A 22,793-nucleotide genomic window follows, 5' to 3' on the forward strand; every position below is an offset into this window, starting at 1 on the left:
TCCCCCGCCCGCTCAGGTCTCGCGATACTGGCCTCCTCCCGATCGGCCGCTGCTCCAAGCTGCTGCTGCCCTTTGTACTCCCCCGCCCGCTCAGGTCTCGCGATGCTGGCCTCCTCCCGATCGGCCGCTGCTCCAAGCTGCCGCTGCCCTTTGCACTCCTGCGCCCGCTCAGGTCTCGCGATGCTGGCCTCCTCCCGATCGGCCGCTGCTCCAAGCTGCCGCTGCCCTTTGTACTCCTGCGCCCGCTCAGGTCTCGCGATGCTGGCCTCCTCCCGATCGGCCGCTGCTCCAAGCTGCCGCCGCCCTTTGTACTCCCCCGCCCGCTCAGGTCTCGCGATGCTGGCCTCCTCCCGATCGGCCGCTGCTCCAAGCTGCCGCTGCCCTTTGTACTCCCCCGCCCGCTCAGGTCTCGCGATGCTGGCCTCCTCCCGACACGCTCAATGACCCAGCCTCCACAGCTCTCTGGGGCAGAGAATTCCACAGATTTATGACTCTCTGAGAGAAGAAATTTCCTCTCATCTCAGTTCTAAATGGGCGACCCCTTATTCTGAAACTAAAGCCCCTCGTCCTGGATTCCCCCACGAGTGGAAACATCCTCTCTGCATCTGAGAGTCTGGGCCTTACATTAAACATCCATAAGACAAAGGTCCTCTACCAACCTGCCCCCGCCACACACTACTGCTCCCCCGAGATTATCATGATCCACGACAAGACCTTGGACAATTTGGACCACTTTCGATACCTCGGGAGTCTACTGTCAGCAAGGCCAGACATCAATGGTGAAGTCCTACACCACCTTCATTGTGCCAGTGCAGCCTTCGGTCGCCTGACGTAAAGAGTGTTCGAACAACAGGATCTCAAACTTGGCACCAAGCTCATGGTCTACAGAGCAGTAGTGATACCCGCCCTCCTATATGCTTCAGAGTCATGGACTATGTACAGTAGACACCTCAAGGCACTGGAGAAGTACCACCAACGCTGCCTCTGCAAAATACTGCAAATCCATTGGCAGGATAGGCGCACCATCGTCAGTGTTCTCTCTCAGGCCAATGTCCCCAACATCGAGGCATTGACCATTGCTTGATCAGCGCCGATGGATAGGCCACAATGTCCACATAACCGATACGAGACTCCCAAATCAAGCACTCTATGGCAAGTAAGTCCCAGGAAGGCAAAGAAAATGATTCAAGGACACCCTCAAAGCCTCCTTGAAAAAATGTAACATCCCCACCGACTCTTGGGAATCTCGGGCCCAAGGACACGCAAAGTGGAGGAGAAGCATTCGAGAAGGCCTAACCCTAACCCTTCGTCTTATGCACACGGAAGCCAAGTACAAACAGTGGAAGGAGCGTGCGACAAACCGTGGAAGGAGCGTGCGACAAACCAAGCACCCCACCCACCCGTCCCTTCAACCAACACCTGCCCCACCTGTGATAGAGACTGGAGATCCCACATAGGACTCAATAGTCACCTTAGAACTCATATTGGTGTGGGGCAAGTCATCCTCGACTCCGGGAGGCTGCCTAAGAAGAATAATTTCCAGCTCTTGGTCACTAGCCTTGTAGGTTACGGCACTTCAAAAGAAACAAAAACTTACATTTATATAGTGCCTTTCACCAGATGTCTCAAAGCTCTTTACAGAGAATTAAGTACTTTTGGAATGTAGTCACTGTTGTAATGTGGAAACGCGGCAGCCAGTTTGTGCACAGCAAGCTCCCACAAACAGCAATGTGATAATGACCAGATAATCTGTTTTTGTTATGTTGATTGAGGGATAAATATTTGCCAGGACATTGGTGTTAACTCTCATGTTCTTCAAGTAGTGCAATGGGATCTTTTACGTCCACCTGAAAGAGCAGATGGGACCTCAGTTTAACGTCTCATCCGAAAGACAGCATCTCCGACAGCGCTGCACTCCCTCAGCACTGCACTGGAGTGTCAGTCTAGATTCATGTGCTCAAGTCCCTGGAGTGGGACTTGAACCCACAACCTTCTGACTCAGATGCGAGTGTGGTACCCAATAAGCCAAAGCTGACCGCTCTTTTAAGGGAAATAGGTCCTCCTGGTCACTCTATCTAGGCCCCTCATAATTTTATACACCTTTAAACCTTCCACCAACTACTTTAAAGCTATGCCCCCCAGTTATTGACCCCTGTGCTAAGGGAAATGGGTTCTTCCTATCCACTCTATCTCGGCCCCTCAAGTGCATATCTAGGTACATTTAAATGCTATGAGGGTTTCTGCCACTACCACCCTTTCAGGCAATGAGTTCCAGACTCACTCCTCAAATCTCTAAACCTTCGACCAATTACTTTAAATCTATTGATCCCTCTACTAAGGGAAATAGGTCCTTCCTATTCAATCTATCTAGGCCCTTCAAAATTATATACACCTCAATTAGGTCTCCCCTCAGCAACCCCAGCCTATCTAATCTGTCCTCATAGCTAAAATTCTCCAGTCCAGGCAATATCCTCATAAATCTCCTCTGTACCCTCTATAGTGCAATCACATCTTTCCTATAATGTGGTGACCAGAACTGCATGCAATACTCCAGTGTTTTATACAGTTCAAGCATAAGCTCCTTGCTCTTGTATTCCATGCCTCAACTAATAAAGGCAAGTATTCCGTATGCCTTCTTAACCACCTTATCTACCTGGCCTGCTACCTTCAGGGATATCATCTTCAACATCTCCAGCTGATGCCTAACCAGTGTTTTATAAAGGTTTAATATAACTAAACATCAAATGCTGGTATTTCTGTGCTGGGGTTTAGACGGGCGAGGTTTATCCAGTCAGTTGGATGTGAGCTGAAACATGTGTATTTGGAGCGGAGAGCCAGGGACACGCTGTGTAACCGGGCACAGACACTCTGCACAGCCCACACATCACAAGTTTCCCATAAGGCGCAAAAGGAATATATTAACTGCAACAATTCATTTGATTTGACTTTAAATAGTTTTGTTTATAAACTTAATCATGCTTCTCTAATTTTATTTCTTAACTCAGATTCATGGCCTCACTTTAATTCTTCCTCTGAGCCCCTCAACTTCATCTGGCAGCGTAATGTTGGCGAGTGGTGATTGATTGCCCTGGGAACGAACAGGAAGAGAGCTCAGAGGCCGGAGGGCCCAGGGAGCAGTGTGTTCTGCAACCAATCGCGGTGCTCGAGGGGTGGATCCTGAACCGGCCTGTCAGGTGAGTCATTGTGAACCCCTGTTAAACAATTTATCTTTTAAAAGTTAAATCGAGATTTCTTTTTGTCACCCAAACAGTTTAACATTTGTCAGTATTTTGTTTTCCTGGAGTTCCTATTGTGAGTTATAGAAACATAGAAACAAGGTGCAGGAGTAGGCCATTCAGCCCTTCTAGCCTGCAACGCCATTCAATGAGTTCATGGCTGAACATGCAACTTCAGTACCCCCTTCCTGCTTTCTCGCCATACCCCTTGATCCCCCGAGTAGTAAGGACTTCATCTAACTCCCTTTTGAATATATTTAGTGAATTGGCCTCAACTACTTTCTGTGGTAGAGAATTCCACAGGTTCACCACTCTCTGGGTGAAGAAGTTTCTCCTCATCTCGGTCCTAAATGGCTTACCTCTTATCCTTAGACTGTGACCCCTGGTTCTGGACTTCCTGAACATTGGGAACATTCTTCCTGCATCTAACCTGCCTAAACCCGTCAGAATTTTAAACGTTTCTATGAGGTCCCCTCTCATTCTTCTGAACTCCAGTGAATACAAGCCCAGTTGATCCAGTCTTTCTTGATAGGTCAGTCCCACCATCCCGGAATCAGTCTGGTGAATCTTCGCTGCACTCCCTCAATAGCAAGAATGCCCTTCCTCAAGTTAGGAGACCAAAACTGTACACAATACTCCAGGTGTGGCCTCACCAAGGCCCTGTACAACTGTAGCAACACTTCCCTGCCCCTGCACTCAAATCCCCTCGCTATGAAGGCCAACATGCCATTTGCTTTCTTAACCGCCTGCTGTACCTGCATGCCAACCTTCAATGACTGATGTACCATGACACCCAGGTCTCGTTGCACCTCCCCTTTTCCTAATCTGTCACCATTCAGATAATAGTCTGTCTCTCTGTTTTTACCACCAAAGTGGATAACCTCACATTTATCCACATTATACTTCATCTGCCATGCATTTGCCCACTCACTTAACCTATCCAAGTCACTCTGCAGCCTCATAGCATCCTCCTCGCAGCTCACACTGCCACCCAACTTAGTGTCATCCGCAAATTTGGAGATACTACATTTAATCTCCTCGTCTAAATCATTAATGTACAATGTAAACAGCTGGGGCCCCAGCACAGAACCTTGCGGTACCCCACTAGTCACTGCCTGCCATTCTGAAAAGTACCCATTTACTCCTACTCTTTGCTTCCTGTCTGACAACCAGTTCTCAATCCACGTCAGCACACTACCCCCAATCCCATGTGCTTTAACTTTGCACATTATTCTCCTGTGTGGGACCTTGTCGAAAGCCTTCTGAAAGTCCAAATATACCACATCAACTGGTTCTCCCTTGTCCATTTTACTGGAAACATCCTCAAAAAATTCCAGAAGGTTTGTCAAGCATGATTTCTCTTTCACAAATCCATGCTGACTTGGACCCATCATGTCACCATTTTCCAAATGCACTGCTATGACAGCCTTAATAATTGATTCCATCATTTTACCCACTACTGAGGTCAGGCTGACTGGTCTATAATTCCCTGTTTTCTCTCTCCCTCCTTTTTTAAAAAGTGGGGTTACATTGGCTACCCTCCACTCCATAGGAACTGATGCAGAGTCAATGGAATGTTGGAAAATGACTGTCAATGCATCCGCTATTTCCAAGGCCACCTCCTTAAGTACTCTGGGATGCAGTCCATCAGGCCCTAGGGATTTATCGGCCTTCAATCCCATCAATTTCCCCAATACAATTTAGCGACTAATAAAGATTTCCCTCAGTTCCTCCTCCTTACTAGACCCTCTGACCCCTTTTATATCCGGAAGGTTGTTGGTGTCCTCCTTAGTGAATACCGAACCAAAGTACTTGTTCAATTGGTCTGCCATTTCTTTGTTCCCCGTTATGACTTCCCCTGATTCTGACTGCAGGGGACCTACGTTTCTCTTTACTAACCTTTTTCTCTTTACATACCTATAGAAACTTTTGCAATCCGCCTTAATGTTCCCTGCAAGCTTCTTCTCGTACTCCATTTTCCCTGCCCTAATCAAACCCTTTGTCCTCCTCTGCTGAGTTCTAAATTTCTCCCAGTTCCCTGGTTCGCTGCTATTCCTGGCCAATTTGTATGCCATTTCCTTGGCTTTAATACTATCCCTAATTTCCCTTGATAGCCACGGTTGAGCCACCTTCCCTTTTTTATTTTTACGCCAGACAGGAATGTACAATTGTTGTAGTTCATCCATGCGGTCTCTAAATGTCTGCCATTGCCCATCCACAGTCAACCCCTTGAGTATCATTCGCCAATCTATCCTAGCCAATTCACGCCTCATACCTTCAAAGTTACCCTTCTTTAAGTTCTGGACCATGGTCTCTGAATTAACTGTTTCATTCTCCATCCTAATGCAGAATTCCACCATATTATGGTCACTCTTCCCCAAGGGGCCTCGCACAATGAGATTGCTAATTAATCCTCTCTCATTACACAACACCCAGTCTAAGATGGCCTCCCCCCTAGTTGGTTCCTCGACATATTGGTCTAGAAAACCATCCCTTATGCACTCCAGGAAATCCTCCTCCACCGTATTGCTTCCAGTTTGGCTTGCCCAATCTATGTGCATATTAAAGTCACCCATGATAACTGCTGCACCTTTATTGCATGCACCCCTAATTTCCTGTTTGATACCCTCCCCAACATCACTACCACTGTTTGGAGGTCTGTACACAACTCCCACTAACGTTTTTTGCCCTTTAGTGTTCTGCAGCTCTACCCATATAGATTCCACATCATCCAAGCTAATGTCTTTCCTAACTATTGCATTAATCTCCTCTTTAACCAGCAATGCTACCCCACCGCCTTTTCCTTTTATTCTATCCTTCCTGAATGTTGAATACCCCTGGATGTTGAGTTCCCAGCCCTGATCATCCTGGAGCCACGTCTCCGTAATCCCAATCACATCATATTTGTTAACATCTATTTGCACAGTTAATTCATCCACCTTATTGCGGATACTCCTTGCATTAAGACACAAAGTTTCAGACACTTCATTGCCATGTGGACCAGGTGTTTGAAGATCATTCAATTCCCTCTTTCCATGTCGCTGTTAGTTAAAGGGACAGAGATTGATTTCTCCTCATTATACATCTGTAGTAGTTAAAGGAACATCTTTCCTGTTAGTGAGTCACATTCTGCACTGGGGGAGACATTTAAAGGCTTCAGCCTTTAAAATTCTCATCATCTTGTTCAAATCCCTCCAAGGCCTCGCCCCTCCCTATCTCTGTAACCTCCTCCAGCCCACCAACCCTCTTAATAAGGAGAAACAATTTTCAGTGTCAGAAGGGTCAGTAACCAGAGGGACAGATTTAAGGTGATTGGCAAATGAACCAGATGCTACATGAGGGGACAAATTAAGCAGCGAGATGTTATGACCTGGAACGCACTGCCTGAAAGGGTGGTGGAAGCAGATTCACCAGTAACTTGCAAAAGAGATAAGTACTTGAGTTGGAAAAAATTGTAAGGTTATGTGGTAAGAGCAGGGGAGTGGGACTAATTCTACAGCTTAGGAGGAAAGAATCTCCTAGAGAAACTAGAACTGACTGTTTGGAATTTCTATCCTGTACTTACAGTGATGACTTTTGTAAATGATGAAGCCAGATTGCACAGACTAGCCTCGAGGGGCCAGATGGCTGACTCCTGCTCCTATTCCTTATGTTCCCTTGAATATAGAAGATTAAGGGGTGACCTAATTGAGGTGTTTAAGATGATTAAAGGAGTTAATGGAGTAGATAGAGAGAAGTGATTTCCTCTGGTGACGGGGACAGAACATTAAGGAAAATGAAAGCTCGGCCATTCAGGGGTGATGTCAGGAAGCACTTCCTCACACAAATGCTGAGAGACTGTTTCCCCGGCTGGAGAGTCGAGAACTCAGGGACATAGTCTCAGAATAAGGGTCGGCCATTTAGGACTGAGATGAGGAGAGATTTCTTCACTCAGAGGGTTGTGAATCTTTGGAATTCTCTGCCCCAGAGGGTTGTGGATGTTCAGTCTGTGAGTGTGTTCAGGGCTGAGATAGATGTTTGGACACTGAAGGAATCAAGGGATACGGGGATAGGGCGGGAAAATGAGTTGAAGCACAAAACCAGCCTCGATCTTATTGAATGGCAGAACAGGCACAAGGGGCTGAATGGCCTACTCCGGTTCCTATGTTCTTACTTACAGTGATGACTTTTGTAAACAGCTTTTACAGGGGTTTGGAAGGGGAGGATATGCAGAAGGGATTAAACCTGGGCCCCTCCTGTTCCTATGACTGGTCGCACTGGTCAGTGCCTTTACCCACTGAGCCTTTGGGAGGAGGGTCCAGTGACCCTGCTGGAAAATGCACATGTGAGGCCTCAGGTGAGGACAGTGGAGTAGCCCATCGACACTCACTGTCGAGGTTCACACATAGAGATTGGGCACATGGGTCACATATTGGAGAGAAACTGGTGAGTGTAGAACTGAACCCAGCCAGAGTCAGCACTTTCAGGGGAGGAGAGGGCGAGGAACCAGTGAGTTTAGAACTGAACCCAGCCAGAGTCAGCACCTTCAGGGGAGGAGAGGGAGGGGAACCAGTGAGTGTAGAACTGAACCCAGCCAGAGTCAGCACCTTCTAGGGAGGAGATGGAGGGGAACCAGTGAGTGTAGAACTGAACCCAGCCAGAGTCAGCACCTTCAGGGGAGGAGAGGGAGGGGAACCAGTGAGTGTAGAACTGAACCCAGCCAGAGTCAGCACCTTCAGGGGAGGGGAGGAGAGAGAGAGGAACCAGTGAGTGTAGAACTGAACTCAGCCAGAGTCAGCACCTTCAGGGGAGGAGAGGAGAGGGAGGGAGGAGTGTGAGGGAGGGGGTGGATGGGGCAGTGTATAGAACTGAACCGAGCCAAAGTCAGTACTCATGGTTAGAGATAAGAGCAGAGAAAAATAGGAGGAATTTATGCAAAGTGCCTTGTGTCTTGTTCTCTCCCTGGATCCTAAATCAACTGAACTCAGTCTTTCCCATCTGAAGTCTACAGGCTCTAAAACTTCAGCTTGGTGTCCCTCAGTCCCGACTCGCTGATTTACCTCCTCTTCTCTCCTCCTCTTTCCCCCTTGGTTGTGTTCCACACTCTGGGCCCTGGCCCTTCCCCGGGAATTCTCAGTATGAACAGGGGGATGTGTGTTGCGACAGGATGTCCCACCTCTCCACCTTTAAAGGGACAAGGAGAGGACCCGCTGGGCTGAATGGCCCTGCTTTATGACATCACTGCAGTGCCTAGCAACCAACCTTCCTGAGCCCTGCTCATTATGGGCTGGGTGTAGCTCAGTGCTGTTACAGGAAGGGAAACAGGAGCAGGATTCAGCCCGTGTGGAGCCCAGGGTTAATGGAGAGAGGTACAGGATCAATTTATACCTTATTGAGTGAGACATGTAATTGTCCCGGACACTCCCTGTCCCTCAGTATCTGTGTCGGGGAGCAATTGATGGGTTTGTGTTAACTTCTTTAGGTGAATCTTTGTGCTCATCGAGGTGAAGGAGGTTAGTGCCGGGCAACAGGACATTTTATAAGAACAGAAGAATTAGGAGCAGGAGTAGGCCATATGGCCCCTCGAGCCTGCTACTCCATTCAATAGTATCATAGCTTATCTTAAACTTTTTATCAGTCAGAGCACCTCATGTCAACCTCTGGGATTCCTGGGGCAGGGACAGTCTAACTTACATACAGAATATAGCTCCATCGACACTTCCCTGAGAGTGTTTGATGGGACAGTGTAGAGGGAGCTTTACTCTGTATCGAACCCGTGCTGTACCTGACCTGGGAGTGTTTGATGGGATAGTTTAGAGGGAGCTTTACTCTGTATCTAACCCATGCTGTACCTGACTGGAGAGTGTTTCAGGCAGACACTTGGTGCTCAGAATACCCCGTTCCCCAGCACTGACATCCATCACCTCCATGAGAACAACATTTAACTGCAATTAAAAGGTAAGAGAAACCCATCAGTTCCTCCCCGGACACAGATCCAGAGGGACAGTGAGTGTCCCGAACATTGTTGTACAGTGTGCTTGATAGTTCCTCCCTGGGTCTGAGCCTTTTGGTGATGATTTGAATCTGATGCCCTCGAGTTACTGACTCACCGACTGGTGGAAATAGTTTTTCCTCATTTACCTGATCACATTCTGAACACCTTCCTCAGATCTCCAATTCCCCTTTGTTCTAATGAAAAGAGTCCCAGTTTCTCCAATCTCCCCTGATAACTAAAGGCTCTTGTCCTTGGTATCCTCTCAGTGAATCTCTCTGCACCCTCTCCATGGCCTTCACATCCTTCCTGGTGTAAGATCCCCAAAACCTGACACAATATTCTCACTGCAGCCTAACCAATGATTTGTACAGGTTTACATAGAAACATAGAAAATGTTGGAATCAATTATTAAGGATGAAATTGCAGCGCATTTGGAAAGCAGTGACAGGGTCAGTCCAAGTCAGCATGGATTTATGAAGGGGAAATCATGCTTGACAAATCTTCTGGAATTTTTTGTGGAGTGGACAAGGGAGAACCAGTGGATGTGGTGTATTTGGACTTTCAAAAGGCTTTTGACAAGGTCCCCACAAGCGATTGGTGTGAAAAATCAAAGCACATGGTATTGGGGGTAATATACTGACGTGGATAGAGAACTAGTTGGCAGACAGGAAGCAGAGAGTCGGGATAAACGGGTCCTTTTCAGAATGGCAGGCAGTGACGAGTGGAGTGCCGCAGGGCTCAGTGCTGGGACCCCAGCTCTTTACAATATACATTAATGATTTAGATGAAGGAATTGAGTGTAATATCTCCAAGTTTGCAGATGACACTAAACTGGGCGGGGGTGTGAGTTGTGAGGGGGACGCTAAGAGGCTGCAGGGTGACTTGGACAGGTTAGGTGAGTGGGCAAATACATGGCAGATGCAGTATAATGTGGATAAATGTGAGGTTATCCACTTTGGGGGCAAGAACGCGAAGACAGAATATTATCTGAATGGCGGCAGATTAGGAAAAGGGGAGGTGCAACGAGACCTGGGTGTCATGGTTCATCATTCATTGAAAGTTGGCATACAGGTAGAGCAGGCGGTAAAGAAGACAAATGGTATGTTGGCCTTCATAGCTAGGGGATTTGTGTATAGGAGCAGGGAGGTCTTACTGCAGTTGTATAGGGCCTTGGTGAGGCCTCACCTGGAATATTGTGTTCAGTTTTGGTCTCCTAGTCTGAGGAAGGACGTTCTTGCTATTGAGGGAGTGCAGCGAAGGTTCACCAGACTGATTCCCGGGATGGCTAGACTGACATATGAGGAGAGACTGGATCAACTGGACCTTTATACATTGGAGTTTGGAAGAATGATAGGGGAGCTCACATAAACATACAAGATTCTGACGGGACGGGACAGGTTAGATACGGGTCGATTGTTCCCGATGTTGGGGAAGTCCAGAACCAGGGGACATAGTCTTCGGATAAGGAGTAGGCCATTTAGGACTGAGATGAGGAGAAACTTCTTCACTCAGAGAGTTGTTAACCTTTGGAATTCCCTGCCGCAGAGAGTTGTTGATGCCAGTTCATTGGATATACTCAAGAGGGAGTTAGATATGGCCCTTACGGCTAAGGGGATCAAGGGGTATGGAGAGAGAGCATGAAAGGGGTACTGAGGGAATGATCAGCCATGATCTTATTGAATGGTGGTGCAGGCTCAAAGGGCCGAATGGCCTACTCCTGCACCTATTTTCTATGGTTCTATGTTTCATAGAAATTAGGTGCAGGAGTAGGCCATTCGGCCCCTCGAGCCTGCACCGCCATTCAATAAGATCATTGCTGATCATTCAACCTCAGTACCCCTTTCCTGCTTTCTCTCCATAACCCTTGTTCCCTTTGGCCGAAACGGCCATATCTAACTCCCCTTGAATATATCTAGCGAACTGGCCTCAATAACTTTCTGCGGTAGAGAATTCCACAGGTTAACCACTCTCTGAGTGAAGAGGTTTCTCCTCATCTCAATCCTAAATGGCTTACCCCTTATTCTTAGACTGTGACCGCTGGTTCTGGAACTCCCCAGCAACGGGAACATTCTTCCTGACTCTAACCTGTCCAATCCCATCAGAAATTTACATGTTTCTATGAGATCCCCTCTCATTCTTCTAAACTCCAGTGACTACAAGCCCAGTTGATTCAATCTCTCCTCCTATGTCAGTCCTGCCATCCCGGGAATCAATCTGGTGAACCTTCGCTGTACTCCCTCAATAGCAAGAACGTCCTTCCTCAGATAAGGAGACCAAAACTGCACACAATATTCCAGATGTGGCCTCACCAAGGCTCTGTACAACTGTAGTAAGACCTCTCTGCTCCTGTACTAAAATTCTCAAGCTATGAAGGCCAACATGCCATTTGACGCCTTCACTGCCTGCTGTACCTGCATGCCAAACTTCAATGACTGATGTACCATGACACCCAGGTCTCGTTGCACCTCCCCTTTTCCTAATCTGTCACCATTCAGATCATATTCTGTCTTCCTGTTTTTGCCACCAAAGTGGATAACCTCACATTTATCCACATTATACTGCATCTGCCATGCATTTGCCCACATACCTAACTTATCCAAGTCACCCTGCAGCCTCTTAGCATCCTCCTCACAGCTCACACCGTCACCCAGCTTAGTGTTATCTGCAAACTTGGAGATATTACACTGAATTCCTTCATCTAAATCATTGGTGTATATTGTAAATAGCTGGGGTTCCAGCACTGAACCCTGCGGCACCCCACTGGCACCTGCCATTCTGAAAAGGACCCGTTTATTCTGACTCTCTGCTTCCTGTCTGCCAACCAGTTCTCAATCCACGTCAATACATTACCCCCAATACCATGTGCTTTAATTTTGCACAATAATCTCTTGTGTGGGACCTTGTCAAAAGCCTTTTGAAAGTCCAAATACACCACATCCAATGGTTCTCCCTCGTTCACTCTACTGGTTACATCCACAAAAAATTCTGGAAGATTTGTCAAGCATGATTTCCCTTTCATAAATCCATGCTGACTTGGACCGATCCTGTCACTGCTTTCCAAATGCGCTGCTATTTCATCTTTAATAATTGATTCCAACATTTTCCCCACCACCGATGTCAGGCTAACCGGTCTATAATTCCCTGTTTTCTCTCTCCCTCCTTTTTAAAAAAAGTGGTGTTACATTAGCTACCTTCCAGTCCATAGGATCTGATCCAGAGTCAATAGAATGTTGGAAAATGATCACCATTGAATCCACTATTTCTAGGGCCACTTCCTTAAGTACTCTGGGATGCAGCCTATCAGGCCCTGGGGATTTATTGGCCTTCAATCCCATCAATTTCCCTAACACAATTTCCTGACTAATATGGATTTTCTTCAGTTCCTCCTTTTCGCTAGACCCTCGAACCCCTAGTATTTCCAGAAGATTATTTGTGTCTTCCTTCCAAAGTATTTGTTCAGTTGGTCTGCCATTTCTTTGTTCCCTATTATAAATTCACCAGATTCTGACTGCAAAGGACCTATATTGGTCTTCACTAATCTTTTTCTCTTCACATCTCTATTGAAGCTTTTGCAGTCAGTTTTTATGTTCCCTGTAAGCTTCCTCTCATACTTTATTTTCCCCCTCCTAATTAGACCCTTTGTCCTCCTCTGCTGAATTCTAAATTTCTCCCAGTCCTCAGGTTTGCTGCTTTTTCTGGCCAATTTATATGCCTCTTCCTTGGATTTAACACTATCCCTAATTTTCCTTGTTAGCCACGGTTGAGCTACCTTCCCCTTTTTATTTTTACTCCAGACAGGGATGTGCAATTGTTGAAGTTCATCCATGTGATCTATAAATGTCTGCCATTGCCTATCCACTGTAAACCTATAGGGATCAAGGGGTATGGAGAGAAAGCAGGAAAGGAGTACTGAGGGAATGATCAGCCATGATCTTATTGAATGCTGGTGCAGGCTTGAGGGGCCGAATGGCCTACTCCTGCACCTATTTTCTATGTTTCTATGTTTCTAACCCTTTAAGTATCATTTGCCAGTCTATCCTAGACAACTCACATCTCATACCATTGAAGTTACCTTTCCTGAAGTTCAGGACCCTAGTCTCTGAATTAACTGTCGCTTTCCATCTTAAAAAAGAATTCTACCATATTATGGTCACACTTCCCCAGAGGGCCTCGCACAATAAGATTGCTAATTAGTCCTCTCTCATTACACAACACCCAGTCTAGGATGGCCAGCTCTCTAGTTGGTTCCTCAACATATTGGTCTAGAAAGCCATCCCTAATACACTCCAGGAAATCCTCCTCCACCGCATTGCTACCAGCTTGGTCAGCCCAATCTATATGTAGATTAAAGTCGCCCATGATAACTGCTGTACCTTTATTGCACGCATCCCTAATTTCTTGTTTGATGCTGTCCCCAACCTCACTACTACTGTTTGGTGGTCTGTACACATCCCCCACTAGCGTTTTCTGCCCTTTGGTATTCTGCAGCTCTACCCTGTGCTGCACCATTTGTCATGAACGTTTGGAGGACACTCACTTTGTGCAATGCCTGTCAGTGCCCAATCATAAATTCTGTTTCCCATGCTCTCGGGAGAACATCAAGGCTCAGGGTGCGAATGGAGAAGTTTATTGACCCAGTGGAGAAAACTGTCCTTTAGTAGGTTCGAATGTCCCTTTTGGGCATTCATACAAGGAGAGATTGCTACAATCTTAGCAGGGGATGTTAAGGTCAAAAAAGAAAGAGACCCGTATTTTTTTAACTTCAGTAATTGAAGTAAAATGTGAATAAAAACTAAAAAGTTTGTCTTATGTATAGACTTGAATTTCCCCACATCATCCAAGCTAATGTCCTTTCTTACTATTGCGTTAATTTCCTCTTTCACCAGCAACGCTACCCCACCTCCTTTTCCTTTCTGTCTATCCGTCCTGAATGTGACCTCTGCCCTTTTGTACTCTACACCCCTATTTATAAAACTTAGGATCACATGTGCTTTTTTAACCACTTTTTCATCTTAAAGATTTGTGTATCTGAACCGCTTGTAGGTGTGAGAGATATTAACATAACATGGCTAAAATACATTGACATCAAATAGCTGATTAATGTGTATTATGGGAAAGAGAAGTTTAGTCTGAGTTAGAAACTCAAACAATCGATTCACTGCAGACAGGTCACCATGGCAACACTGATAAGACATTCCATTCACTGAACCCACTGTTGGAATCTGTAATCAGATCAGGGGAAAGTACAGGGTTTGTCTGTTATTAACCACAATATAAGCTTAAAACAGCGGGAGGAATAGAATAGATTAAATTATAATGTGTGATGTTTATACCTATAACTGTGAAACAATCAGAAGTCATGTAATTAACAGCAGGCAGGGGAATTTAGAGATAATGAGAAAATTACTGAAGAAAAGTAACTGCTGGGAACCAGGGAAAGTGTCCTTGTAAATCACAGATTGGAGAATTTCCAGCTGTCTTTTCCTCACTTCCTGCCCAAACCCAGCAGAGAAGACAAAGAAGAGTCCGATGCCAGAGGTGATCACAGCAGGATATAAAAGTGAGGGGAGACTGATGTAAGGGGGTAATCGGGACTGGAGACACCGGAGATCAAGCTCAGGGCGCCCGAGGTTCCATCCAGCGGGCTGACCCCGTGTCAGTTACTGTGGACACGCGGGACTTGCCTGTTTACTCTGATTGATGGATCAATATAAGGTACGTCAGTGGACTGAGAATCTGCTCATCTTGTATTTCTTAGTAAGACATTAAAGTTGCTGACACTGCTAATTAATAAGGCAAGACCTTAGCTAGAATCTTACAACCCTAAATCTCTCTACTCCTCTACTCTTTTTAAAGTTTTTACCATTTAATGTACATTTCCTCCCAAAATTTATCATTACATTTCTCTGCATTAAATTTCATTTGCCATTTACCTGTCCCATTTACTAACCTGTGCGTTCACACTGAAGTCACTTACAGTCCTCTTCACAGTTGGCCATGGTATGTTGGCCTTCATAGCTAGGGGATTTGAGTATAAGAGCAGGGAGGTCTTACTGCAATTGTACAGGCCCTTGCTGAGGCCTTGTTATTGAGGGAGTGCAGCGAAGGTTCACCAGACTGATTCCAGGGATGGCAGGACTGACATATGAGGAGAGACTGGATCGACTGGGCCTGTATTCATTGGAGTTTAAAAGAATGAGAGGGGATCTCATAGAAACATATACAATTCTGACGGGACTGGACAGGTTAGATGCAGGAAGAATGTTCCCAATGTTGGAGAAGTCCAGAACCAGGGAACGTAGTCTACTGATAAGGGGTAAGCCATTTAGGACTGAGATGAGGAGAACATTCTTCACTCAGAGAGTTATTAACCTGTGGAATTCCCTATCATAGAGAGTTGTTGATGCCAGTTCAAGAGGGAGTTAGATATGGCCCTTACAGCTAAAGGGATCAAGGGGTATGGAGAGAAAGCAGGAAAGGGGTACTGAGGTGAATGATCAGCCATGATCATATTGAATGGTGGTGCAGGCTCGAAAGGCCGAATGGCCAACTCCTGCACCTATTTTCTATGTTTCTATATCCCTCTTTTGGCGTCATCTGGAGATTTTGATCTTGACCTGATGGCCTACATCCTAGGGTTTTGAAAGAGGTGGCCATTGCGATAGTGGATGCATTGGCTGTCATCTTCCAAAATTCCATAGATTCCAGAAAGGTTCCCGCAGATTGGAAGGTAACTAATGTAACCCCACTATTTAAGAAAGAAGGGAGAGAGAAAATGGGGAACTACAGACCAGTTAGCCTGACATCAGACGGAGGGAACATGCTAGAATCTATTATTAAGGACATGGTAACAGGGCAATTAGAAAATAACAATAGGATTGGGCAGAGTCGACATGGATTTATGAAAGGGACAAATCTGTTAGAGTTTTTTGAGGTTATAACTAATAGAATAGATAAGGGGGAACCAGTGTTTGGATTTTCAGAAAGCATTCAATACGGTGCCACACAAAAGGTTATTAAACACAATTAGGGCTCATGGGATTGGGGGTACTTTACTTGCATGGATTTAGGATTGGTTAACTGACAGAAAACAAATAAACAGGTCAATTTCGGGTTGGCAGGCTGTTACTAGTGGGGTGCGGCAAGGATCGGTGCTTGGGCCCCAGCTATTCAGAATCAAATCAATGATTTGGATGAGGGGACCAAATGTTATATATCCAAGTTTGCTGATGATATAAAGCTAGGTGGGAATGTAAGTTGTGAGGAGGATGCAAAGAGGTTTCAACGGGATACAGACAGGCTAAGTGAGTGGGTAAGAACATGGCAAATGGAATATAATGTGGAGAAATGTGAAGTTATCCACTTTGGTGGGAAAATTGGAAAAACAGAGTATTTTTTAAATGGTGAGCGATTGGGAAACGTTGATGTTCAGAGGGACCTGGGTGTCCTTGTACATGAATCACTGAAAGATAACATGCAGGTACAGCAAGCATTTAAGAAAGCAAATGGTATGTAGGCCTTTATTTCAAGAGGATTTGAGTATAAGTAAAAATATCTGACTGCAGTTATATAAGGCCCTGGTGAGACCACATCTGGAATATTGTGTACAGTTTAGGTCTCCTTACCTAAGGAAGAATATACTTGCCATAGAGGGAGTGCAACGAAGGTTCACCAGACTGATTCCTGGGATGGGGGCATTGTCCAATAAGGAGAGATTGAGTACACTAGGCCTATATGCTCTAGAGTTTAGAAGAATGAGAGGTGATCTCATTGAAACATGTAACATTCTTACAAAGCTTGACAAGGTCGATGCAGGGAGGATGTTTCCCCTGGCTGGGGAGTCTAGAACCAGTGGACACAGTCTCAGAATAAGGGGTCGGCCATTTAGGACTGAGTTGAGGAGAAACTTCTTCACTCGGAGGGTGCTGAATCTTTGGAATTTTTTACCCCAGAGGGCTGTGAAGGCTCAGTCTTTGAGTATATTCAAGGCAGAGATCAGTAGATTTTTGGATATTAAGGGAATCAAGGGATATGGGTACAGTGCAGGAAAGTGTAGTTGAGGTAGAAGATCAGCCATGATCTTATTGAATGGCGGAGCAGGCTCGAGGGGCCGAATCGCCTACTCCTGCTCCAATTCTTATGTTCTTCTGTTCTTATAGAAACATAGAAAATAGGTGCAGGAGCAGGCCATTCGGCTCTTCAAGCCTACACCGTCATTCAATAAGATCATGGCTGATCATTCACCTGAGTACCCCTTTCCTGCTTTCTCTCCATACCCCTTGATCCCTTTAGCCATAAGGGCCATATCTAACTCCCTCTTGCATATATCTAACGAACTGCATCAACAACTCTCTGCGGTAGGGAATTCCACAGGTTAACAACTCTCTGAGTGAAGAAGTTTCTCCTCATCTCAGTCCTAACTGGCTCACCCCTTAACCTTAGACTGTGTCCCCTGGTTCTGGACTTCCCCAACATCGGGAACATTCTTCCTGCACCGAACCTGTCCAGTCCCGTCGGAATTTTATATGTTTTTATGAGATCCTCTCTCATTCTTCTAGTGAATATAGGCCCAGTCGATCTAGTCTCTCCTCATATGTCAGTCCTCACATCCCGGGAATCAGTCTGGTGAACCTTCGCTGCACTCCCTCAATAGCAAGAACATCCTTCCTCAGATTTGGAGACCAAAACTGAACACAATATTCCAGGTGAGGCCTCACTAAGACCCTGTACAACTGCAGTAAGATCTCCCTGCTCCTATATTCAAATCCCCTAGCTATGAAGGCCAACATACCATTTGCCTTCTTCACTGCCTGCTGTACTTGCATGCCAACTTTCAATGACTGATGTACCATGACATCCAGGTCTCGTTGCACCTCCCCTTTTCCTAATCTGCCACCATTCAGATAATATTCTGCCTTCGTGTTTTTGCCACCAAAGTGGATAACCTCACATTTATCCATATTATACTGCATCTGCCATGCGTTTGCCCACTCACCTAACCTATCCAAGTCACCCTGCAGCCTTTTAGCATCCTCCTCACAGCTCATACCACCACCCAGCTTAGTGTCATCTGCAAACTTGGAGATATTACACTCAATTCCTTCATTTAAATCATTAATGTATATTGTAAATAGCTGGAGTCCCAGCACTGCGCCCTGCGGCACCCCACAAGTCACTGCCTGCCATTCTGAAAAGGATGCACTTATCCCGACTCTGCTTCTTGTCTGCCAACCAGTTCTCTATCCACATCAGTACATTACCCCCAATACCATGTGCTTTAATTTTGCACACCAATCTCTTGTGTGGGACCTTGTCAAAAGCCTTTTGAAAGTCCAAATACACCACATCCACTGGTTCTCCATTGTCCACTCTACATTCTCAAAAAATTCTAGAAGATTTGTCAAGCATGATTTCCCTTTCATAAATCCATGCTGACTTGGACCGATTCTGTCACTGCTTTCCAAATGCGCTGCTATTTCATCTTTAATAATTAATTTCAACGTTTTCCCCACTATTGATGTCAGGCTAACTGGTCTATAATTACCCGCTTTCTCTCTCCCTTTTTTCTTAAAAAGTGGTGTTACATTAGCTACCCTCCAGTCCATAGGAACTGATCCAGAGTCGATAGACTGTTGGAAAATGATCGCCAATGCATCCATTATTTCCAGGACCACTTCCTTAATACTCTGTGATGCAGACTATCAAGCCCCGGGGACTTATCGGCCTTCAATCCCATCAATTTCCCTAACTCAATTTCCCGCCTAATAAGGATTTCCTCCAGGTCCTCCTTCTCACTAGACCCTTGGTCCCCTATTATTTCTGGAAGGTTATTTGTGTCTTCCTTCGTGAAGACAGAACCAAAGTATTTGTTTAATTGGTCCACCATTTCTTTATTCCCCATTCTAAATTCACCTGAATCTGACTGACTGACATTTGTCTTCGCTAATCTTTTTCTCTTCACATATCTACAGAAGCTTTTGCAGTCAGTTTTTATGTTTCCTGCAAGCTTCCTCTCATACTCTATTTTCCCCCTCCTAATTAAACCCTTTGTCCTCCTCTGCTAAATTATAAAATTCTCTCAGTCCTCAGGTTTGCTGCTTTACTGGCCAATTTATATACCTCTTCCTTGGATTTAACACTATCCCTAATTTCCCTTGTTAGCCACGGTTGAGCCACCTTCCCCAGACAAGGATGTACAGTTGTTGAAGTTCATCCATGTGATCTTTAAATGTTTGCCATTGCCTATCCACTGTCAACCCTTTAAGTATCACTCGCCAGTCTATTCTAGCCAATTCATGTCTCATACCATTGAAGTTACCTTTCCTTAAGTTCAGGACCCTAGACTCTGAATTAACTGTGTCACTCTCCATCTTAATAAAAAATTCTACCATATTATGGTCACTCTTTCCCAAGGGGCCTCGCACAACAAGATTGCTAATTAGTCCTTTCTCATTACACATCACCCAGTCTCGGATGGCCAGTCCTCTAGTTGGTTCCTCGACATATTGGTCGAGAAAACCATCCCTAATACACTCCTGGAAATTCTCCTCTACTGCATTGCTACCAGTTTGATTAGCCCAATCAATATGTAGATTAAATGTTACATCCCGACCGACTCTTGAGAATCCCTGGCGCAAAGCCACTGAAAGTGGAGGAGAATCATCCGCGAAGGCGTCAGTCACTTCAAGTCTCTTCGTCGGCAGCACGCGGAAGCCAAGTATAAACAGCGGAAGGAGCATACGACAAACCAAGTACCCCACCCACCCATCCCTTCAACCACCCCCTGCCCCACCTGTGACAGAGACTGTAGGTATGGTATTGGACTCATCAGTCACCTTAGAACTCATTTTAGTGTGGAAGCTAATCATCCTCGACTCCAGGGTACTACCTACAAAGAAGATATGAATGTATTAAGGCAAATGGTATGTTGACGTTCATAGCTAGGGGATTTGAGCATAGGAGCAGGGAGGTCTTACTGCAGTTGTACAGGGCCTTAGTGAGGCGTCACCTGGAATATTGTGTTCAGTTTTGGTCTCCAAATCTGAGGAAGGACGTTCTTGCTGTTGAGGGAGTGCAGAGAAGGTTCACCAGATTGATTCCCGGGATGGCTGGACTGACATATGAGGAGAGACTGGAGCGACTGGGCCTGTATTCACTGGAGTTTAGAAGGATGAGAGGGGATCTCGTAGTAACATATAAAATTCTGATGGGACTGGACAGGTTAGGTGCAGGAAGAATGTTCCCGATGTTGGGGAAGTCCAGAACCAGGGGACACAACCTAAGGATAAGGGGTAAGCCATTTAGGACTGAGATGAGGAGAAACTTCTTCACTCAGAGGATTGTTAACCTGTGGAATTCCCTACCGCAGAGAGTTGTTGATGCCAGTTCATTGGATATATTCAGGAGGGAGTTAGATATGGCCCTTATGGCTAAGGGGATCAAAGGATATGGAGAGAAAGCAGGAAAGGGGTACTGAGGTGAATGATCAGCCATAATCTTATTGAATGGTGGTACAGGCTCGAAGGGCCGAATGGCCTACTCCTGCACCTATTTTCTATGTTTATCACGGAGGCATTGAGGGTGTCCTTGAAGCATTTTCTCTGCCCTCCTGAGACTCACTTGCCATGACAGTGCTCAGAGTAGAGTGCTTGTTTCTGGAGTCCAGCATTGGGCATGTGGACAATGTGGCCCATCCATTGGAGCTGATCGAGCGCGCGTCAATGCTTCAGAGCTGGGGATGTTGGCCTGAGAGACTTGCAGAATGGGCATATAATTGGCAAGTGAATTTCAACACCAATAAATTTGAGATATTACATTTTGGTAAAAAAAAATAAGGTGGTCAGATATTAGTTGGAAAACAAGAATCTAAATGGGCTAGAAGAGCAAAGTGATGTCGTAATACAAATACACAAATCACTAAAAGTAGCGACACAGGTTAGCAACGCCATAAAAAGAACAAACCGAGCACTAAGGTTTATTTCATGGGGATTGAATTGCAAAGTAGAGAAGTTTTGCTAAACTTGTATCGAACCTTGGTTGGACCACATTTGGAGTACTGTGTACAATTCAGGTCACCATATTATAAAAAGGATATAGAGGCACTGGCAGGGGTGGAAATGAGATTTACAATGATGATACCAGAAATACAAGTTTATGCCTAAAGGGAAAGAATGAACAGGCTGGGTCACTTTTCTCTTGTAAAGAGAAGGTGAAGGGGTGACCTAATAGCGGTCTTTAAAATTATGAAAGGTTTTGATAGAGTGGATATAGAGAGAGTGTTTCCACTTATGGGGAAGAGCAAAACTATAGGCCATCAATACAAGATAGTCACCAAGAAATCAAATAGGAAGTTCAGAAGAAATTTCTTTACTCGGAGAGTGTTGGGAATGTGGAACTCGCTACCACAGGGAGGGGTTGAAGCGAATAATTTAGATATATTTAAGAGGAGGCTAGATAAGTATATGAGAGAAGGGAATAGAGGGTTGTGCTGATTGTTAGATGAGGAAAGACAGGAGAGGGCTCGAGTGGAGCATAAACACTGGCATCGATTGGTTAAGCAAAATGGCCTATTTCTGTGCTTTATATTCTATGTACCTGCCCTGGGAGTACTTGACGGGACATAGTAGAGGGAGCTTTATTCTGCATCTAATCAGTGCTGTACTGCCCTGGGAGTGTTTGATGAAACAGTGTTGAGGAAGCTTTATTCAGTATCTTTTTTTTATATCTAATTAAGGGATGTGGGCGTCACTGGCAAGGCCAACATTTATTGCCCATCCCTAATTGCCCTTGAGAAGATGGTGGTGAGCCACCTTCTTGAACCGCTGCAGTCTTTGTGGTGAAGGTACTTCCACAGTGCTATTAGGGAGGGAGTTCCAGGATTTTGACCCAGCGACGACATACTTCCAAGTCAGGATGGTATGTGACTTAGAGGGGAACATGGAGGTGGTGATGTTCCCATGTGCCTGATGCCCTTGTCCTTCCAGGTGGTAGAGGTCGCAGGTTGGGAGGTGCTGCCGAAGAAGCCGTGGCAAAATGCTGCAATGCATCTTGTAGATGGTGTACACTGCAGCCACGGTGCACTGGTGGTGGAGGGAGTGAATGTTTAAGGTGGTGGATGGGGTACTAATCAAACGGGCTGCTTTGTCCTGTATGGTATCGAGCATCTTGAGTGTTATTGTGGCTGCACTCATACAGGCAAGTGGAGAGTATTCCATCACACTCCTGACTTGTGCCTTTTAGATGGTGGAAAGGCTTTGGGGAGTCAGGAGGTGAGACATTTGCCACAGAATAGCCAGCCTCTGACCTGCTCTTGTTGCCACAGTATTTATGTGGCTGATTCAGTTCAGTTTCTGGTCAATGGTGACCCCAGGATGTTGATGGTGAGGGATTCGGTGATGGTAATGCCGTTGAATGTCAACGGGAGGTAGTTAGACTCTCGTTTGTTGGAGATGGTCATTGCCTGGCATTTGTGTGGTGTGAATATTACTTGCCACATCTCAGCCCAAGCCTGAATGTCGTCCAGGTCTTGCTGCATACGAGCATGGACTGCTTAATTTTCTGAGAGGTTGCATTTGGAACGGAAC

The 22,793-nt window shown here is 45.6% G+C and overlaps 1 protein-coding gene across 1 annotated transcript in view; it reads left to right on the forward strand.

Annotated features, from left to right (window-relative positions):
- The first annotated feature begins 1,100 nt into the window (after positions 1–1,100).
- LOC139273679 (zinc finger protein 420-like) overlaps positions 1,101–22,793 on the forward strand; it is a 60,095-nt gene continuing 38,402 nt past the window's right edge. The window contains exons 1-2 of the mRNA XM_070890717.1: positions 1,101–1,156; positions 3,006–3,194. The gene's annotated coding sequence lies outside the window, so the exon portion shown is untranslated. The remainder of the gene's footprint in view (positions 1,157–3,005; positions 3,195–22,793) is intronic.

The sequence above is a fragment of the Pristiophorus japonicus genome, chromosome 9 (assembly GCF_044704955.1).
Source record: "Pristiophorus japonicus isolate sPriJap1 chromosome 9, sPriJap1.hap1, whole genome shotgun sequence".
In the NCBI taxonomy this organism is placed as follows: Eukaryota; Metazoa; Chordata; class Chondrichthyes; family Pristiophoridae; genus Pristiophorus; species Pristiophorus japonicus.